This window comes from Zonotrichia leucophrys, chromosome 6, assembly GCF_028769735.1.
Source record: "Zonotrichia leucophrys gambelii isolate GWCS_2022_RI chromosome 6, RI_Zleu_2.0, whole genome shotgun sequence".
NCBI classification, from domain to species: Eukaryota; Metazoa; Chordata; class Aves; order Passeriformes; family Passerellidae; genus Zonotrichia; species Zonotrichia leucophrys.
The window spans coordinates 9,534,276-9,553,506 of record NC_088176.1 but is presented as its reverse complement, the minus strand read 5'-3'; positions in this window follow the sequence as shown (position 1 = coordinate 9,553,506).

The window sequence follows — 19,231 nt, the reverse complement described above, 5'->3', positions numbered from 1 at the left end:
GCCTTATTCACCACCAGCAAAGTCAAGAGATTGGGCCAGAAGAGACTCTGAAGACACATCCTTTGCTGGTACAGCTCACATGCCACGACAAAGCCAATAGAGTGAGGGGATTTTAGATCTGCAGGGATTTCTTTTTTCTGCTGATACTTTCCTTCTTCCAGCACTAGCACTTCTAGCAGTCTCAAAAATATTATGGAGAATTCAGGGGGTTTGAACCCTATCCCACTGTGAAGTCTAGGGACTTTTAGGAACCAGGCTTTAACCTCTGGGGAAAAGGCATTCCATAAGGAACATGAAGAATTGAAAAGCAATAAAAGCCTATAAGTAACTTTTGAAAACTTATTCTCCATTGACTACTGTGCTTCATAACATGGACACAGGTACCTGGACATGCATATCCAACAGCTCAGTGAGGGTCTGGTGCAGCCTCACTCTGGGAGCAATGAAGGAAAAGAACCATCCTCCCTTCTCTGGTGCCTCTTGTAGGGGAAACCATAAATTATCTGATCTAGTACCTATGATACATTCAGATATTTCCTCCCCAGGCTGAGTTTCCTTACAAATAACTCTCATTATTTGTGCTAGGCTGGTGGTAAGACATCTGCTTTCTTACATCCAAAAGGGATTTGTTGTGTAGCTCTAAGGAGAGCTTCCTCTGCTGAGTCTGGCTTGCTTAATTAACAGTTTGCAAAATGCTTTGGATCCATCTGGAGGCACGATCCTCCTGAAATGGGGCTCGTTATTCTAGCAATGCAAACCCACCTGGGTGAGCAGGGGCTGGGGGACTAAACCTTGTCTGTAAGGAAGATGCATGGCAGGGGATGGGAGGTTTGCTGAGGGGGAAGCAGGTGGCTCCTGTGAGTCGAGTGGGAGCTCTGCTCTCCTGGGGACAAAAGCAACAGCAGTGCAAGTGCTGAGACTGACAGGAAAAGTTAGTGGAAGTGCTTTCCTATGTTGCTGGGCACAGCTGCAGCAAAGTGCTTTGCTGTGCTTGAATACTTAGTGTTGCTGAGCTTGCAGCTGGAGAGCTGCAGAGCCAGGCAGGGAAAGTTGTACACAGTGAACTTCACTTTCCATCCAGCACTGTAAAGTGATCAGGGTGAGTGATATCAGGACTCCAGGTTTTCAGGAGTTTGGGATGAAATTAAACAACCTTGGGACTTTTTCAGACAAAGAATGCAGAAGCAGCTGCTGAGCAGCCTGGTACATGGATATCGCTCACTCTCCCTCTTTCCCAAGCATTCTGTTTGTCATGTGCTGTGCGTGGTTGTGTCTAAGGGCGGTCAAAGCTATTAATTCCCACTTGCCTCTTTTTAATTCTGAGGAACATTGGGGCAGGGCCCTCAGAAGTGTGTGCCAGGCAGCTCCCAGGGTAATGGCCCTTGGCGTTGGCTCCGTGGTTACAATAGCTTCTGCTTGGGGTGTGCCCTGCTCAGCTGTGCCCCTTTCTCCTTAAAGGTTTCCTCCTGCTTTGTTTTGCCAGGAACAACCTGAGTGCAGTGGTCAGAGGGTTTTCCTGTGTTGGCAAGCATGTTTTGGAAGGAAGAAAAATGCTATTGCCTTATCCTCAAATCATTTCCCACAGGCTTTTTATTCACCTGCTGCAGAGGACACAGTGAGTTATATGTGGGGAAGGCTGCTGAGGATACTCTGTTTTCTTCTCTCTGGTATCTGGATCATGCTTGGTGCAGTTGTAGGACCCTTTGAATCCTAGCATCCTATTTTTCTGACAACTGGAAAAACTAGATCCTGAAAGAGGAACAACAAGCAAACCAATCAAAACCATATTTTCCTAAAATATGCATAAACTTTCCCTTCCAGTAAGAAAATACCCCAAGGACATTGGATCTCAGCACTGAATCCAAGCCTTTGGAAACAGGATGCATAAGGCAAACAAAGCTGCCAAGGTCACATGCAGCATGCTTCAGTTGCCGTCATCCTTGGAGGAAATGCTGGGGCCACCAGGAAGATCTGTGCTCCTGAGATATTTCAGGGACACACCAGGAGGAGAAGGAGAGCCAGGATGCTTGCTTTTGGTCCTGCTGGGGTGGACGAGTGCCTCCCAGTCTGCTGTGTCCACAGCTGAGCAGGTGCAGCTCCTACACAGGTTGGACCTTCTCTGTTTTTGTGTAAATATGGGTGTGGAGTGTTTTCTGAGCTGGGATTCATTACTCTGCTGGCTCAAACAAAAACAAAGCTGTGCTTTCCTTTTCCAAATCACACTGCAGGCTTTTTCACTCTCCCTGCTGATTTTGTTCTCAGGGAATACCGGTGAATTTTCTGGTGTTATACAAGAATCAGACATTAGCGTTGAAAATTTTAGGACTGACTTGGTATTTTCGGTTAGTTTCTTTTCAGAAATGAGTCAACAAAGTGCTGACATTGGTGACCTGCCTTTACAGAAACATGCTCTGAGTTTCGCTATGCATTTACAGCCTGTCCAGGGAAGCTCCCTTCTGTCCAGATGCAAAAAGTTATGGGAGAGCACTCCTAGACATAAATATGTATTTTCAAGAGCCATAAAAGATGCTCAAGAGGAGGTTTTATGATTTTCCTTTAGAAAAGACCCAGGTATTATTTAAAGGCCCAGAAATGGACTTTTCAAAAGCTATAGAAGGGTCTTGACCTATCCAAAAAGTAAAGAGAAAAGCAAGGACATGAGAAAGTGCCTTCATTTTTCCTCTATGCCAAGGAAACGTGCTGGTGTGATGGTCATTTCTCTGAGGTCATTGGGAAAAGGGAGATGGGTGACAGTACACAACACTTATCCTGTGTCCCACTTCTGAGGATTTTGAGAATCCAGGAGCAGTTGCACAAAGACACTCAGTGCCTTTTGACATGAGCTTTCATCCTTCTTCAGAGAGTGATGGATATACCTGGGGTACTGGAGGTTGCTTAGCTGAAAATCAGAGCCATGAGGCAAAGTGGGATGAAGATAGGTGATGCCTTACATTTTAGATTTTATATTTTTCAGATTCTGTGCTGTTTTAGTGTGTACTTCTGAGCTTCATATTAAGAGACAGTAAGCTCTCTTCACAGAGTAGGTAGACAAAACAATTCCTTTTCTAGCTTTGAACCAAGGATAATCGATCCAAATTTCAGGCCCAAGAGCATAAACAATGTGGACTGAACAGAGGAAAACAAAAAGGATGGGATTTCATAACCTAAAGCTGTAAGTGGACAATTAACTCAAATATGTTAATGGGCCAGAACTTATAAAAGTGAGGGACCCCATGACTGGTCATGCCTTTGTGACAATTTTGGGTTCATCTTGGGTGCAGCCCTGGCTGGGCTCTTGTGCTGCCCAAGGTGTATCTATTGAGGCCTTTTAATAAATAACTACTTTATTCTTTAACTCCATCTTCCCCTCTGTTCTGTCAGGGTCAGCCTTGACAAGGCAGCTTAGGAAAATCTATCAGAGGACAGGAATAAAACCCCATAACCTGACTGTCAAAAGGCTCAAGCTCCTGCTCTGTGCAGTGATGCAGAATTCTGGTGTAAGTCACAGTAGGGCAGTCTCAGGACACTGTCAGCCACAGACATCTGGCAGGTATTTTCCTATTTTTCACTATTTTGCTCTTCCAAGTATCATCACACAACTTGGCAATTTCTGCTTCCTTGGGTGTTTCTCACTGTCATGACTGTGAGAAGGCTGTGGCTGCTGTAGGATGTGCCCATATGCTGTAGAGCAGGTACTGCTCCCAGGCAGCTGGTATGGGTTGCTTATGTGCTATGCAGGTTTCTGTCTTTTGCCAGGAAAAGTCAGTTGATGCTTTATTAGGTAAAGTAAAAGTTCAGAATAAATTTCAGCAAATTAAATAAACTATGACTTGATGAGTGACTTGAACATCAGATGTAATTGAATATACAACATTTTTTAAGTTTGATTTTTTAAAATCAAAAATCAGCTTATTTCATCTTTTTGCTATCAGTCTATATTTCTCAAGTTTTCATAATTGCAAAAAGCAAAAAAAAAATTCACCTTTGCTTTTAATGCATTGAAAAGTCCAGGGAAAGATTTCAAGCTGAACATTTATAATAATTTCACAGAAATCGTACCAGATTTATAGCTGAGTTCACAATCCTACCTCAAGTCCTATTTCCTTTTAAGGTGTATCTATCATTTCAAGAGACTTTCTAAAGAGATTTAGATCTTTTAATCCCTTTTCTTCCTTTTCCAGGCAGAATTTAGTATTTATGCTAAATTGCCTGCAGTTTGGATAAGATAGGTATGACTTCAAATTGTTACAGACTTACAAAATCCAGCCAGTACTTTTTGTAAACAACATCACTTAAGCCTAAAATGTTCAAATCTCTTTGCTACTCATAAGTTGAGCAATTAGCTGATGGGCCAAAGGTAATGTGCAATAATTTCATTGAATTAAAATGAATCTAGGATAATTTCCTTTAGGTACAATCCAGCCCAATTTTCTCTTTAGAGCTATATTCTGCTTTATTTTCCATAACCCTCCTTATGCTGGCCTCTAACTTTTTTGCAAAAAAATGGAGTTTTGTCTGCAAGCTCTTTGGTCATAATTTCTGCTATTAGTGTCAGAATGAACTCATGATTTTTCTCATAGTTAAAAAGCTGTAAATGCTGCACTTCCATCACCTTTCCTAGTAAAAGCTATAGCAAACCCAACAGCAGGCACATTTTAAACAAGATACAGCTGAAAAGTGCAGTGATCTCAGTGGTGTTTGCAGTTTAGGAGCTGCAAAAAAATGCATTCATGGTTTGCATAAAAGATTAGTGCTTAATCCTGTTTTCATGGTGTCAGTGGGAGTTCTGCCACCATTCAATAAGGGATGGGTCAGATCCTTAATATATTTGATGAAGTGGCTTGCCCAAGGATTGTAGCTTTCAATGCACAAAAGCACACATAGACTGTGGCCAAAATAAACTGAAAATAAACAAAACTCCTGTCTCTGGTGGCTAAGCAATGTCTTAGATCCTGCTTTGAAAAGATCCTGCTTTGAAACCAGGGCTGCTGTGTGCAAATGATTGAGCAGGTTCAGCAGAGAGGGCACAGAATGACATTTTCCCGGGGAATATTTGATGTAATGTCCAAATTTTGCTAGGCAGAGTAGTCTGATCCAAAAAGATTCTGATAGCACAAGAAGGATACTGGCAAGGCCAAGAGATTTAATGTGGAGCTCAGTCTGTGTCCAGGGTCCACCTGCAAAGGAACCCTGTTTGCACCTTAGCTGTTTCTCTGCTATGTTGGCAGAAATATTTTCTTTTCCTGAATTACTTTTTTTTTTTATAAATAATTTTCCTGATGTGATGCCCCAGGTCCTGCCCTGAAAGGAGATTGCAGTGAGGTGGGTGTAGGTCACTTCTCCCAAATAGCAAGTGGTAGGAAAAAAGGAAACTGCCACAAGCTGCACCAGGGGAGCTTTAGATTGGCTATTAGGGAAAATTTCTTCTCTGAAAGGGTTGTCAAGCCTTTGAACAGGCTGCCCAGGGAGGTGGTGGTGTGACCATCCCTGGAGGTATCTATAAGGTGTGTAAATGTTGCACTGAGGGACACAGCTTAATGTTGGACTTGGATAAACAGTTGGATTTAATGGTCTTAAAAGTCTTTTCCAACCTAAAAAATTCTGTGACTCTATATGTTGTGACAGCTGATGCCCCTGCATTTCCTTAAGGTGTTTCTGTGCTGTATTGCCATTGGTATGAGGAAGAATGTGTTTGCGGAGAGATCTTGGCAAACTATTTGAGTTCTCAAATTTCCTTCTGTTTAAACTCCATACCTCTCATTTTCATAATGAGAACTGAACAGGAAAGGCAGCAACGTAGTTACAGTTTTGTTTCTCCTTAAGTAGAAACACTTTTTTTTAATTACTTTTTAAATTTCCTCTCTGAGCTGGAAGCAGAGATGCTTTGTGGCCAAACTAGATTCACAGCAGGGTGATTAAGCACCATCACAGCCTGGTTGTTAAGGATCCTGCTGGGGAGAATTGCCAAATATTTTGAGTGGTCCTAGTATCCTGTGAATTCAGTTGCAGTGCAGTCGTGCAATGGTATGAATGGCTTGTAAAAGATTTTGAGTGGTCTCTCCAGAGACTGCTTTCAGCAGCAGAAATCCTTCTCAGCTCAGCCCAGAAGGATTAGGCCACCAGACACCACTGCCTGTCTGATGAGTGTTTTCTGAGAATTTTTGCTCTGGTTAATTGTGAACAAAATTCTGCCCAGATGATGAAGGGACCCAACACAAGTGAAAAATGTGTTAGGAATGGAAGATCTCCTACTTGCGAGCCCAGGTGGTCCTGGTGGCTGGTGGTGCTTTGCTGTTTGAAGCAAAATATATGAAGCTCATGACACTGCTAACCTTGTTCTTTGGACAGTGTGTTTCATTTTCCACATTTGTCAGTTGGATGTCTTCCTTGAAAATTATGTTTGCTTGGAAAGAAAATATAGTAAGACCTGGTAAGAAACTGACAGCAGTGGAATAGGGTTATGCAAAAGACTCTGTAAAGAATATAAAATCATTGACTTTTGCAAATCTGAGTTTTTTTGGTCCTTGTATCTGTCAGCAGCTTAGCATAGAGAGGTTCTACAGGAACTGAACTTAGGCAGTAAAGCTGTCACAGCACAGACTTTGGATAGGCAGAAATAATTCTTGTTGAACCCAAGGTCAGTGACAAATACAGAATCTAATAGGAAAGCACAAACCTTAAACACAGAAATTAGTATCTGCATCTTCACAAAGGAGAATTGCAGGTTTAAACCAAGATTTTTTAAGCAGACTGTATTTGTTACCTGTAGTTCTTTCTTCCTTTCATTGAAATGGAGACTTGGATGTACCAGACATTTTAGAAATACATTTGCAAATGCTGTCTTTGTTAAGATCTTCTAGAATAAATTTCTCAATATGTAAGGTATAATTTTACATATCACGGTGACTCCATGGGTAGATTTCCACACAATTACTTGTGCACAAAGCAAAGTACATGCTTGAATATTTATTAAGCTTGGGTACACATTTCAAAATGGACCAAATGAGGGATAACTGGAGAGATATTGGTAGGATCTTTTAAGATATTTGAGCAATTCCCTTTTTTCTGACTTGAGGCTAAATGATTTATAACAGTCTGGTGCATTTGTGTCTCACTCTAGGATACTGGTGTGTAATTTGCAGTGGCTTTGCTTTTCAAACAATCCCAGGTAGTGTGAGGATGGAAATGAATGGAGGGACTTCAATATCATTGAGTCTTAATAAACTTTGCATTGAGGAGAGCTGAAAGGGACTAGATGTCTACTTTCCTGAGAAAATGAGAAAAAAATGTCACTCTTTGTCTTGAATCACCAAGAATAGCATTTTTGAAAATCTATTACATTGTATCTCAGTTTTTCCAATATTAGGTCTGAATTTATATTTGCATAATTTGGTTTATTATTGTACAAGAAGTCCCATGCTCTGTTTCCATTTTTGATACTCAGTTTTACTGAAATAAATGTGTTCCCATGAAAAACAATTAATCTGGCATATTTTCTGACAGAAAGATATGTTTTTGAAAATCTTTTAAGTAATTTTAGGCTTCAGCATACAAATGTGATTAATCAAAAAGTCAGCTCAAAAGCTGGCACTCTGTAATGCCAGAAAGGCAACTAAGTGGTGTTTGTGTTGTAATTGCAATCAAGCAGAGCAATGAAACTGGAAAATAGGGCAGTTACATATACAAAGTTGAAATCCATTGAATTTGCACTATATTTTCCTTCTTACAGGATCTGGAACAGTTTGTAGCAGAGAATTCTGTCCATGGGCCTTAGATAATTAAAAAACTCTCCAAAAGAAAAGAATTCTCTCCATACTGTTGCCCTTTGGCTCTGGAGTATGTCTCTGCCAGGTGTGGTGTGGCAAATAGGGTAATCAGAAGTTTTCTGGGAAGTGCCTTCTCCAAATTGCATGAAGTGTTTCTAATTTGCCTTGGCCTGACAAGCACAGGCATGAATTTCCAATGAAAATTTGAGAGCTGTGAGCTGATTGATCCAGAATTGACTTGGACATGAAACAACTGCTTCTGGGAGGCCTAAAATTTGCTTCAGGTTTAGTGATTTTTGGGTGCCCAGGTTATTAGCTGCATCTTTCAGCAGAGACGACTCTAGTGAAACCTATGCTGTTCTACTCAGGTGCCAGCAAGAGTGAAAAACAACCAGATGGATTGGCTTCTAGCTGCCACCCTAACACAAAATTCAGAAATGCACCAATTCTTTCTGCCCAGGAAAAAGAAGAAATCCCTTTTGCAAAGATTTTGCTGCCTATAGCAGCATTAGATGCTGTGTCTTCTTGTTAATTTCTGAGCTCCTGTGTTGCAATTTCTTTTTCTATTTTTTTGCTTCTTTTCTACACTGCAGAGTAATTATAACAAAGACCTTTTATTCATGTGTAGCATAGAGCAGCTTCCTTTTACTTATAATTTGTATCATGTTTATAATAATGTCTGATATTTTTTCCTGTTTGCTTGGAGTGAGAATCAGGGAAGATAATGCTGAAAGAAGTCAAATGTTGGTAGGATGGTTTCACACTTTGAAAACATGCAAAGATAGAGAAAGAATACAGAAAATGCTTTTAAAAAATAACAGTATCAGCACAGCAACTTTTCCTATTCTTCAAAATTTATTACAAATCAGTTAAGAAGCTTATTGTCAAGAAGAACATTTTTTGATTAATTCCTAGGTCAGTACAGAAACAGAACTGTGGATTTCTGCAGGAATGATGGCTACAAACAGACGAGTCAGTGAGGTCCCCAGAGCTCTGTGTCCTGTCTCTGATCACAGCCAGGGAAGGATTCTTGGGAAGCATTTTAACAGCAGTGCCCATAAGGTCTGGTGCAGCCCTAGGTATATTCTTATTTCTTTTCCAAGTTAGAAAAACCCCGGGCTGTTCACTTTCTCTGTGTACAGAAATCATCCTCTTTTACTGTTAATTTTCTAGGGCTGCTGCTGAGCCTGTGACTTGGGTGGTCACACTATTTGCTCTTACTGAAAGCACCAGAGTGTCAATTAAAATCAGTGAAAGGGCAGGCGTGAATTCATTCAGTCTTTTGATCCAGCTTGCTTTTATGTAATGAAATTGAAAGGTACAGATGATTTTCAGAAAGATGATTAACTCCAATCAGGTAGATAAGCAAACCTGTTAAGAACTATGGCATGTCCCCAGGTGCCCCAGCGAATCAAGACTCATAAGGACACAATTTAAAATATTTTAATTATTACTTTTTGAATTTGTAGTTTAGTTAGGATCTTGAAAATGTACAATGATTAATGACTATCTAGTCAAGTGACTGTAAAAATGTATTAAGCCCCTAAGAATGATAAATCTTCTGTAGATGAATACAGACTGACAGTCAAGGATCACGTGTTCTCCAGACCTTTTGATAAATGTTCTTGCTTTTATTTCCAATAAGCTATGATACTTGAAACTGGATAATTTATTTTCACTAATTTATCTTTGTTCTCATGGGTAGCAGCTCCTCTCTTTCCATATTTTCATCCTAGAGAAACACAGTGGAGGTTAGATCATCATCAGTAACAACAGACTTAATAAAATCAACTGGAATATGTGATGTAAGTTCAAATTAATAGCATGGCAGCTGCTTGGTTAGATTAGGAAAAGAGTGGTAGAGAACTGTCCATTGTGCCTTGTGACTATGGAAATCCTGTACATCTCAACAATGAACAATTTAATTTTTCCTCAATTCCAGAATGTTTCACTAGCATATTATATTGCTATGAGGTTCATATGTTATATGTGCTCTGCATACCAAGAATGAAAGAGTCCTGCCCCGATAGCTTTCTAATCCATCTTTCCTGCAGCAAAAATCTCAAGGAAAATCCATGCAGCCATCCTCTTGTTAATTAAAAAAATTCTGTAGGTTTTTTCCCCTCATTTTATATAAAAGATGGGATCAATTCAGTCCCAATACATAAGGGGGATTAAAATTCAGAACTGTACCTTTACTTTTTGATCTTACAAGTGATAAGGGATTTGCAGTAGTTATCTCAGACATTATCCTCCTTCCATTCTTTTCCAGTAGCAAAGCTTTCCCCTTCACTAAATGAGATCTATTAAATTAAAAATAAAAATCCAGAGTACTGTCTCACTGTGGAAAACAGAAATCCAGGTGAGATAGGAGGGGAAACCACTCCAGTGCCAGGTGTTGCAGGCATGTTCATGAATAGAGGAATTCATGGGGCATTTCCAAAGGAGATGTCACCCCTGTATAAACAGAAGTAGAAGAGCAAATCAAATCTCCAAGGCTCTGTGACTAAGGTGCTTGCTGCTAGGAGGAGATTTGGAGATATATCTTGGAAGGCTGAGGACAGTGCATGCTTTCTGAACACCACTTGGGATTCACTGACAAGGGGATTCTCTGGAACAAGGAGCTTTAAAATGCTTGTTAAGCTTGGAATGGAGCCTAAAGGACCTGCCAGGATGTGAAAAATCTGCCAAGCCTTCTGTCCTCAGGTAGAGGGGTAGTGACTTCACTGGGGAGCTGCAGATATCAGGGTTGAGTAATGTAAAAAGGATCTGTTTGTGTTGGTAGGTCAAAAAAGCAAAGGTTTTGACATGGAGAAGACAGATCAATCTGAGTCGTAAATTAAACCGAAGGTCAGCTCTTTTCCCAGCATATGTGTCATTTCAGAAGGAAGAGGCTTGCAAACTACTGTGAACAGAGTGTACTGTGTACTGCACTGTACAGCTGGGAAAATTCCACAATGATATTCAAACTGCAGAAACTAATGTTTATTCCCAGTTTTCACTCAAGCTGTTTCAGCTAAATATACTGCAGGATAGTTTGAAAATCTATGATACAATATAAGCCACCTACTTTTTTTTTTTTTACAGAGTTAATGGGACAATTTTAAGTGAATTTTTCTTCTAAGTAATAAATTTGTTTGGGGATTAACATTTTTTTCTTGCTTAGGTAGAACATTTATTCCCCAATGATGAAGTGCTTTGATCATTAGAATAAGCTGTGACCACAGTGCTATCACGTTCTCTATCATTTATTCAAGGTTGTTGAAATAAGACTAAGCCTCTTATGAATATTAAGTATTCAGATGTGGGATTCTTTTCTACCTTCAAACTAGTTCCATTTAAGAAAATGAGGAAACAGTGAGCTTACTTTGGTTGGTCCTTTTGTTTGTAAAGTCAAATCTCACCATTGCTCTTTCAGCTATGATGCCAAAACCCAGGAAGATGGAAGTGGAAATTGTGGGGGTCATTTGTAATGTGAGGGGTCTTCATCTGACTCCTTCCTAGGTGAATGTCAGCAGGTCAACCTGCCAGCAAAGAGGAGGGGAGAGAATATGGGCTGCTCTGAACCAACCCCATTAGGGCACCAGTTTTCTGAGGCAAGGTCTACAGCCAAACACAACCACTGCAAATACCAGGACAGGGATGGGCCCAGGATGATCTCCTCTGCTGTAAACCACAGCCTGTATTCCTAGGGAAAATAGATGCTGCGTTCAGTCCCAGTCAGAAAGGGACAATTTATGTAAGTAAAAAACTGTTTTCAAAGTATAATAGATCAATAACTTATTGTCAGTCAATGAGCTATACACAAGGAATGAAACATCTCCTACATTATGTGTTTATGTTTCTAAGTATTTATGTATACAGGATTCCATCTTCACTGAATATCACGCAGTGATATTTCCTCAGGCATCTGGCTTCTGCCTGAAAATTTCCACGATAGTTAGAAATATGTGAGATGAAGAAATAGAGTTCTGCTGCAGGCCTCGAAAAAAAACAAATGTTGAGCAGCTTAAATCATGTGCCTTAAATCCTAGGTAGTGGAGTGGCTACCCACAGAGCAAGAGTTAGCTGTCATGTGGTGAGAGATGGGAATGGCTTGTTGAAGTGTGTGCTCTCCTGCTGTGGCACAGCAAGCAGAGCGTTCTGCAGGCTCCAAGTGCATCAGGGCCCTGGAGCAATGGACCTCTGCAGGACACATGGCCCTGTCTCCTTGCCAGTGCTCCAGACTACTTCCAGCCAGGGCTGTGTCTGAACAGTGAGGAAAAGCCAGGGTGATTTCTGTGCAGATGCAGAGGGGGCATGGTTTGGCTCATACCTGAGCCAATATTGTCCTATTTCTAAAGTGCTTTGGAACCCTTTGAGACAGCATATGGTGATAATTACACAAGATAAATTTCCATACAATATCATCTTTACTGTGAATAGGACTTGGGAGAATAAGATAATGGTTGGCTGCTGCAACTTCTCCTTAGTATAGTTAATAATTAATTCTTGAAAAAAGGTGACTTTTTTTGTTATCTAAGAAAGGGGCTCTGGCACCATTTAATCCATCTGCAAATATTTAGGAAAACAGGGTCTGCAGATGAGAATGATGGAAATATATGCTGTTCCATATTGATAATGCCTTGCTGGGCTGGATTGATGTAATCTCTTAATGACAGCATGATTATTTTCTTTGTAGAACTATGTTTTTGGGGACACAATTCCTTGGCAGGGATGTTTGGGATTATTTCATTGCTCTTCTATGCAGCATGTCCTTCAGCAGAGAGCTGAGGGTAAGATATTGGTGCTGTACACCTTGTCCTAGTTACTCTTTTAGTTACTCTTTTGGAAGTAAAACCCTTTTGGAAGGGTTGAAGGGCAACTCTGTGCCCAGGGGTGCATCCTGAACTGCTGCATTAGTTTGGGACAAAGTGTGGTGCTTCCTTCTTTCCTTCTCCTTCCAGTCTTCACCAAAACCAGCCTTTCCCCCCTCCAGGAGAAGTTTGAGTTAGCAGAAGTCTCCTTCCCCTCTCGTGTTGGCAGAAATGGGGCCACTGCTGCCATGTGGCTTGGAGTTACTTCAGATGTGACTCCTCCAGAGGGTCCTCCCCGAACTCAAGTTACTGGTGAGCAATAAATTGACCATTCTAGGATTTTGGACTAAACTTGTAATGGTTTATCCCAAGTTTTGGTTGAGCTCTTGTTTGTTCCTGCAAACATTCACCTCTAGATTTCACCCCATATAATTGATATAATGCCATTGCCCCAAAGCATGTCATTTGCCCAGTAACAGCCCAAATTACTCAGGGGTTGCTGACTTTGACCTTTTAAAATGCATTAGCTACAGGAATTGCCATGACCCCAATTACTACAAATATATTCATGGATCAATGACCCTGCAACCAGACTTCTCCTCCTGACTAAGCATTAACCAGAAGAAGTATTGTGGAGCTGCCACAGATTTTTCTTAAGCTACTTTAGTGGTAAGACCATCTGACATGTATCTTGCTCCTTTCATCCTTCTAGAGGACTTCTAGAATATTAATGAATTAAGATGGACGGGACTTCTGGAATGGTATTTGATCAATCTATCAGAAATGGAGCTTGAAAATACTTTGGGATGCAACATCTATCCTATTTTCCTCATTGTTATTGATTGTTCCATTGGCACAATGTAATGAAGAACAATTTTTTTTCTTTTTTCTAATTGTTCAGAAGTTTGAGAGGCCTGGCAGTGCAGCTCAGCAGTGTGAGGGAAGAACCATAAATAATTTCTTGTTTTGGCTATGGTCTTTCAACAACTTTGTAGATAACTTTCAATTATCTAGAGAGGGGTGGGGAAGAGAAAGTTGTGTTAAAGGTGAGATGAAGAACATCTGCCTAGTCTGTGTGTCCTTTCTGTGCCTCTGACTGTCTCCTGAGGACACAAAGTCAAAGGTAACTTGAACTGATGGGATCTTTTACATGAGCTGTCCCTAAGAGTTCAAGGTGCAAGGACGTTACTTCAGGGTGCAGGAAGTTGGAGTGCTGGAGTGCCCCAGACTGCAAGATATTTCTGTAAATGAGGGGATTTTCTGATGTGATCATCTCAATTTTTTCACAGGGGCAGAGAGCCCTTGCTGCATTTGTAGTCAGACCCTATTTTGCATCACCAGGAAATACATTCCTTTACCCACGCAGTAAATTAAAAAAACATACACACATCTACAGAGTCATTTATGTAAGCATTACAAAATTGTGATTGTCAGGAAGCCTTGCATTAAAACCTTCATTCCTGATTAGAAAATGGCATGCTGAGTACTTCAACCCACTTTGCACTTCAAATCAAGCTATTATTAGGACATCTGTCCGTTCACTCTTTTACTTAATGAGAACTGTTTTGTAGAGATGCAATAATGATGCTTCAGTATAAAACTTCAGCTAAAAGTCTGATTTTGTTAAGCATCTCCTCACAAAATAAAATAGTGAACCTTGCTCTTGCAAAGCTTGAAGAACACTGAGAACATTGATGTAAATCTGGACCTTGCCATATTCCCTCAAGCATGACTTTGTAACTCCCACATGGAACTTGGCCCGTCCTCCATCCCCACTGGATTAATGAAATGCTGCAGTGCACATGGAATGTGTGCTCATTTAGACCAGAGGATGTAGCCTTTGGGACACCCAAAGGAGCATGCCAGAAAATCATAGAATACTTTGGGTTGGAAGGGACCTTTAAAGGCCATCCAGTCCAACTCCCCTGCAGTGAACAGGAGCATCTTCAGCCAGATCAGGTTGCTCACAGCCCTGTCCATCCTGACCTGGGATGTTTCCATGGATGGGGCATCTACCATGTATCTGGGCAACCTGTGCCAGTGCTTTACAACACTTATCATGAAGAATTTCTTCCTTATGATTTAGGAGGAAGACCAGAAAATATGGGTTCTAGCACTGAAAAGTCAGTAGGATTTGCTCATCTCTTTTCTTAGTTTTGGAAAAATAATTACATGCTAAGGAGCATTGACAAAATGGTCCAGAAAGCTGAGATTCAGGAGGACAATGCAGACAGCAGTGCATGAAGACTGGAACTGCTCCTGAGACCAGGTCCTGGCAGCCAGGACCCATTGGAAATAATTTATACGAAACCACATGGGAGCAATCACCCAGGTTGGACTGAAATTCCTCTGCAACAGCCCTGGGAATGACCAGTCCTCATCTTGATGCTGTGGTCATGGATTTCAGAGTTTTTCAGTGAGCTTTAAAACCCTGCACTGATGTTCTGGAGGTCACTCTGTATGAAAAAAAACATTTTCCTGATGTTCTCAGTATATATTAACATTACTACAGCAAGGTCTGCTCTCATCACCACAACATCAGGGACCTGCAGCACCTATGACACTACATTTCTCTGCAAAGAGTGTCTGCTCTGTTTGGCAGTGGTAGCATCCACTGCTCTTGGGTTATGCTTGGTGGAATATTATGTCTTATTTCTTCTACCTCAGCCTCTGTGAGAGTATTGCTTTTGTGACAGCTAGCAAAACCCCTAGCATAGGGATTACAGGAACAAGAAACTGTTGAAGGAATAATATTTTTGTTAATTGTATTCCTTAATTTGAAATATGTAGGGTCCAAAAATACATGAACTGAATCTACAGTCTACCATGGCTAATGTTTTATAAATATTACAATGGAGGCAGACAGCCTGAAAAATTGCTGGAATTAAACCTACTATTAAGCAAATTCTCTTAGATGCTCTCAGATCTCTCTTGAACATGAGAAGAAGGGGAAATTATGAAAGGAAAACACAGTGACTCCATTGCAGATAGAAAAGATAATGCTGTATAAAGAAATGAGAAATTAGTTAATAATATTTACTTTAAGTATGAATCTACAGACAGTCATGCAGATAATGCTCATTAAAAAAGAGTAGAAAATTCTTTTTAGTGCAAATTTTTATTCAGCTGACTTGTTCAATTTTCTGTCACTTGTATGTGGAGTGATTTATTCTTGAGTTCTTTGCAGGCACCATTTGTTTCACATTTGAAATGCCAATGATGATCAAGGTGTCTTCTGTGAAATGCCAGAAAAACAAAATCCAGGGAGCTATAGGGATGATAAGAAAAGACTCCTGATCCTGGACCACGCAGATTCTTGTTGGAAGGGTGTGCTTTGCTTTAACTCCTCAATACATATGGAGACACCTGTGCTAGAGTGGGCTCCCTTCCTTATTGACAAAAGTCACTATTAATTTGCACAGCCCCTTCCTTGTGATGGGATTTAAGCAGATGGTGCTGCAAGAAGGGTGAGTTTAGAGGATCCTGACCTCTGGCTGCCTCCTCCCCCTGGGTAAATTCCTGTTTGTGTGTTACAGATCTCAACGACCCAAGGAGGAAAACTGCCAATGTTCAAAATTTCATTAACTTGCAAGGCAGCAAGACAGAGTCCCCCAGGCCAAACTGCAAATCTGCAAATCATGGTGTAAGGTAGAGGTGAAGAACAAAGTAGTAGAAAAGGAGAACAGAGGGAACAGTACTGATGGTTCCCATCACTCCTTGTTGAGGCTGCTCCGAGAATCCACTGAAATACACAGGAACACAGCTTTGGTTTTGGGAGAGTGGGAACACTCTGGACCCAGCTTCTCCAGGCCTCCTCCTGTGCAGGAGATGTGCTGGCACTGTCACAGCCACAGAATACAGGAAGAAAGCTGCACAAGGAAGAAAAACTTAACTCTGTTGGAGCTCTGAATGCTTCTAAGAAAAACTGCTACCTAGCCTAGTGTCTGCACTTCTGCTCTGCTGCCTCAGAAAGGTAAGAGCAGTAAGGGTGTCAGTTTTATAGTACCTTGAAAGTATTGTCTGACATTGTCGTTTCCTTGGAGGCTATGTTGCTGATTACCTGCATATTAATAATGATGATTTATTCTACTAAGGGAATTCTCTTTAAGAAAGAAAGTCTGTGGTTTACAAGCTTTCCCAGCCTCTCTATCAAAGTCCTAGGGAAGCATAAGGATTTGAGCTTCCACATACTAAAATCTGATGGAAAAATAAAAATGAAAAATATTACTCACACTTCTTAACACATTGGCAGTGTGTGCAGTGCTTTCCACTCTGTGAAATGATAATAAATGATAACAGAGCAGGTTGCTAAGAGATAACATAGCTTGCCAAAAGTGTGCAGACATAACCAAATTAAGACACTGTGCACCCTGAAGTTTTCAGGCTACCTTGGCAACGCTAATGAACTTTTAATGGCTGAAAGGGCCAGAACAGTTTAAGCTTCTCTTTTTAAAACAAACTTTGAGCAGTCTTTGCTCAGATTAAACACAGTCCCCTACCTCTTCTTGCTTTTGCGATAGATTTTTTCCTGAGTTGAACTCAATAATGAATTATTTCCTCTGATTCATGGGTAGAAAATCCTTCCACAAGTCTTTTCAGTTTGATGCTAAAAAGGAACCCACAGTGTGAAAATCCAGGCTGAGTCAGCCTTTACACCAGTTTCTGTGAAAGAATCATCCTAATTTCCAATTATCTAAAGCAGTGGCTGCTAAAGTATTGATGCTTCTAGTTACAGGCATCAGAAATTAGTTACTGAAGCAAATTGCCTTGCTGTGTTTCCATTTTCAAATGTAATTCCACTGAAGGGACTCTTGGTTTTCCCATTAAGACATTTTTTCAGAAGGCTGAGAGCTATCTTGGACATGCAGTTGTCTTGCACAAAGATGTTTTATGGAGTAGGAATTAAAGAACTCAGAATATTGTGATTCTGTCTGAGGCCACTACTTGACATCACTTTGAACAGGTGTTCTGCAGAGGTCTTGGCTTAACAGGGCCAGCTGATGGGCCTTGTCAAGTGCAGACTTTTTGGCTCTAGTAATGAGTGCATGATGAGCACAGAGAAGTGCTGTGATTACAGGCAGGTGTTGTACTCCAGAGCTCATGCCCTAAAGTCAGTGCAGACAGACCAATTCTGGTGCTTCTAGAACATCAGGAAAGCAGTGAATGATCTGTAAGTAGGGCGCCATAAATTAATTTATTTAACCTTATTACTATGCTTCTAGCTTCCTGAATTGGGCACCCAATTGTCTGTAAAATGTGTAAGGAAAATTGAGAGTTACAAACCCACACCCTGTTGGGCAACTGCTAGTAGAAACACTGAGTAGTAAGTGTGGGCCTAATTTTATCTGCCAGCATCTCAGAAGTCAGATGTGTGGCTAAGAGGGAACTCACATCCTATTTGCATGTGTAGCTCATGGAAGGGAATTGTCTGAATGCCATCTCTTGTCACAGGTGAAATGAGAGCAAAGAGGAGAGCTCTTCACGCCCTGTACCCTTGTCCAGGAATTCAAAAGCTCTCAGGCCCAGATCCAGCACCTCACCCTGCCTGCTCTGAATGTGCCTGGGTTTGAGCCTGACTCTTGAGAACAGTGAGAAATGGCAAAGCTTGGGTGAAGTACCCCAGATGGGAGTCCTGCTCTGAGCTGGTGCTCTGAGCTGGTGCCCTGGGCTAGGGAGGAATGTGCTGGTTCTGCTCATGCGTTCAGCAGCTTGCATGTCCTGAACCAGCACTGAGAGAAGCTTCAGAGCTTCACTTCTGAAGATTTTTGAACAAACAGGAATGAGAAATCTCTGTGTTAGGCAGCACCTCAGAGATGTCTTGGAGGACCTGAGTATTTACATTTGTCTGTACATCTGGTCTTGGGTCACGCACTTTGGCCAACAACTGTTCTCAAATGTAATAACTTTGCTACTGTAATGAGACAGTGTGTGGGAGTGTGAGTGTGAGTAGTGTGCAAGAGTGGGTGTGAGTAGTGTGCAAGAGTGTGAGTGTGAGTAGTGTGAGAAGTGTGCAAGAATGTGAGCAGTGTGCAAGAGTGTGAGTGTGCAAGAGTGAGTGAATATAAGTAGTGTGTGAGAGTGTGAGTGTGAGTGAGTGCAAGAGGGTGAGTGTGCAAGAGTGTGAGTAGTGTGTGTGAGTGTGCAAGAGTGAGCATGAGTGTGAGTAGTGTGCAAGAGTGTGAGTGATTGTGTGTGAGTGTGAGTGAGGGTCCCTGGTCTTGTGCAAATGTCCTGCATGAATCTAAATGAACATGAAGTGCACCTGCACTCTACCTCTATTGCACTTACCCCGACAAATAACATCCTCACACTTGCAAGCCGTTTGGAGCTGGCAGATGCTGCTTTGCTGTTACCTGTGTGTGCAGGGCTTGTGCACATGGTGGGAGTGGGACACCTGAACTACCATCACCATTTAGGGAGAAATAACTGCTAGTCTTCTCGGGTTCTCAAAATGGCATCTCTATGACTTTATTCATCCCATTCTAAAATGGACAAGTAATGCTTCCTCTCAGAAGTCTTTATGTATGGGTTTAACACAATTTAAGTAGAAAGCATTAAAAAAAAACAAAGGCCAACAACAACAAGAAGAACAATACTGACAAAATAAGAGGCATTTTGTGTGAATCTCAAATCAGTTAATTATTCAGAAATCTTTTCTTAGTCACTTTC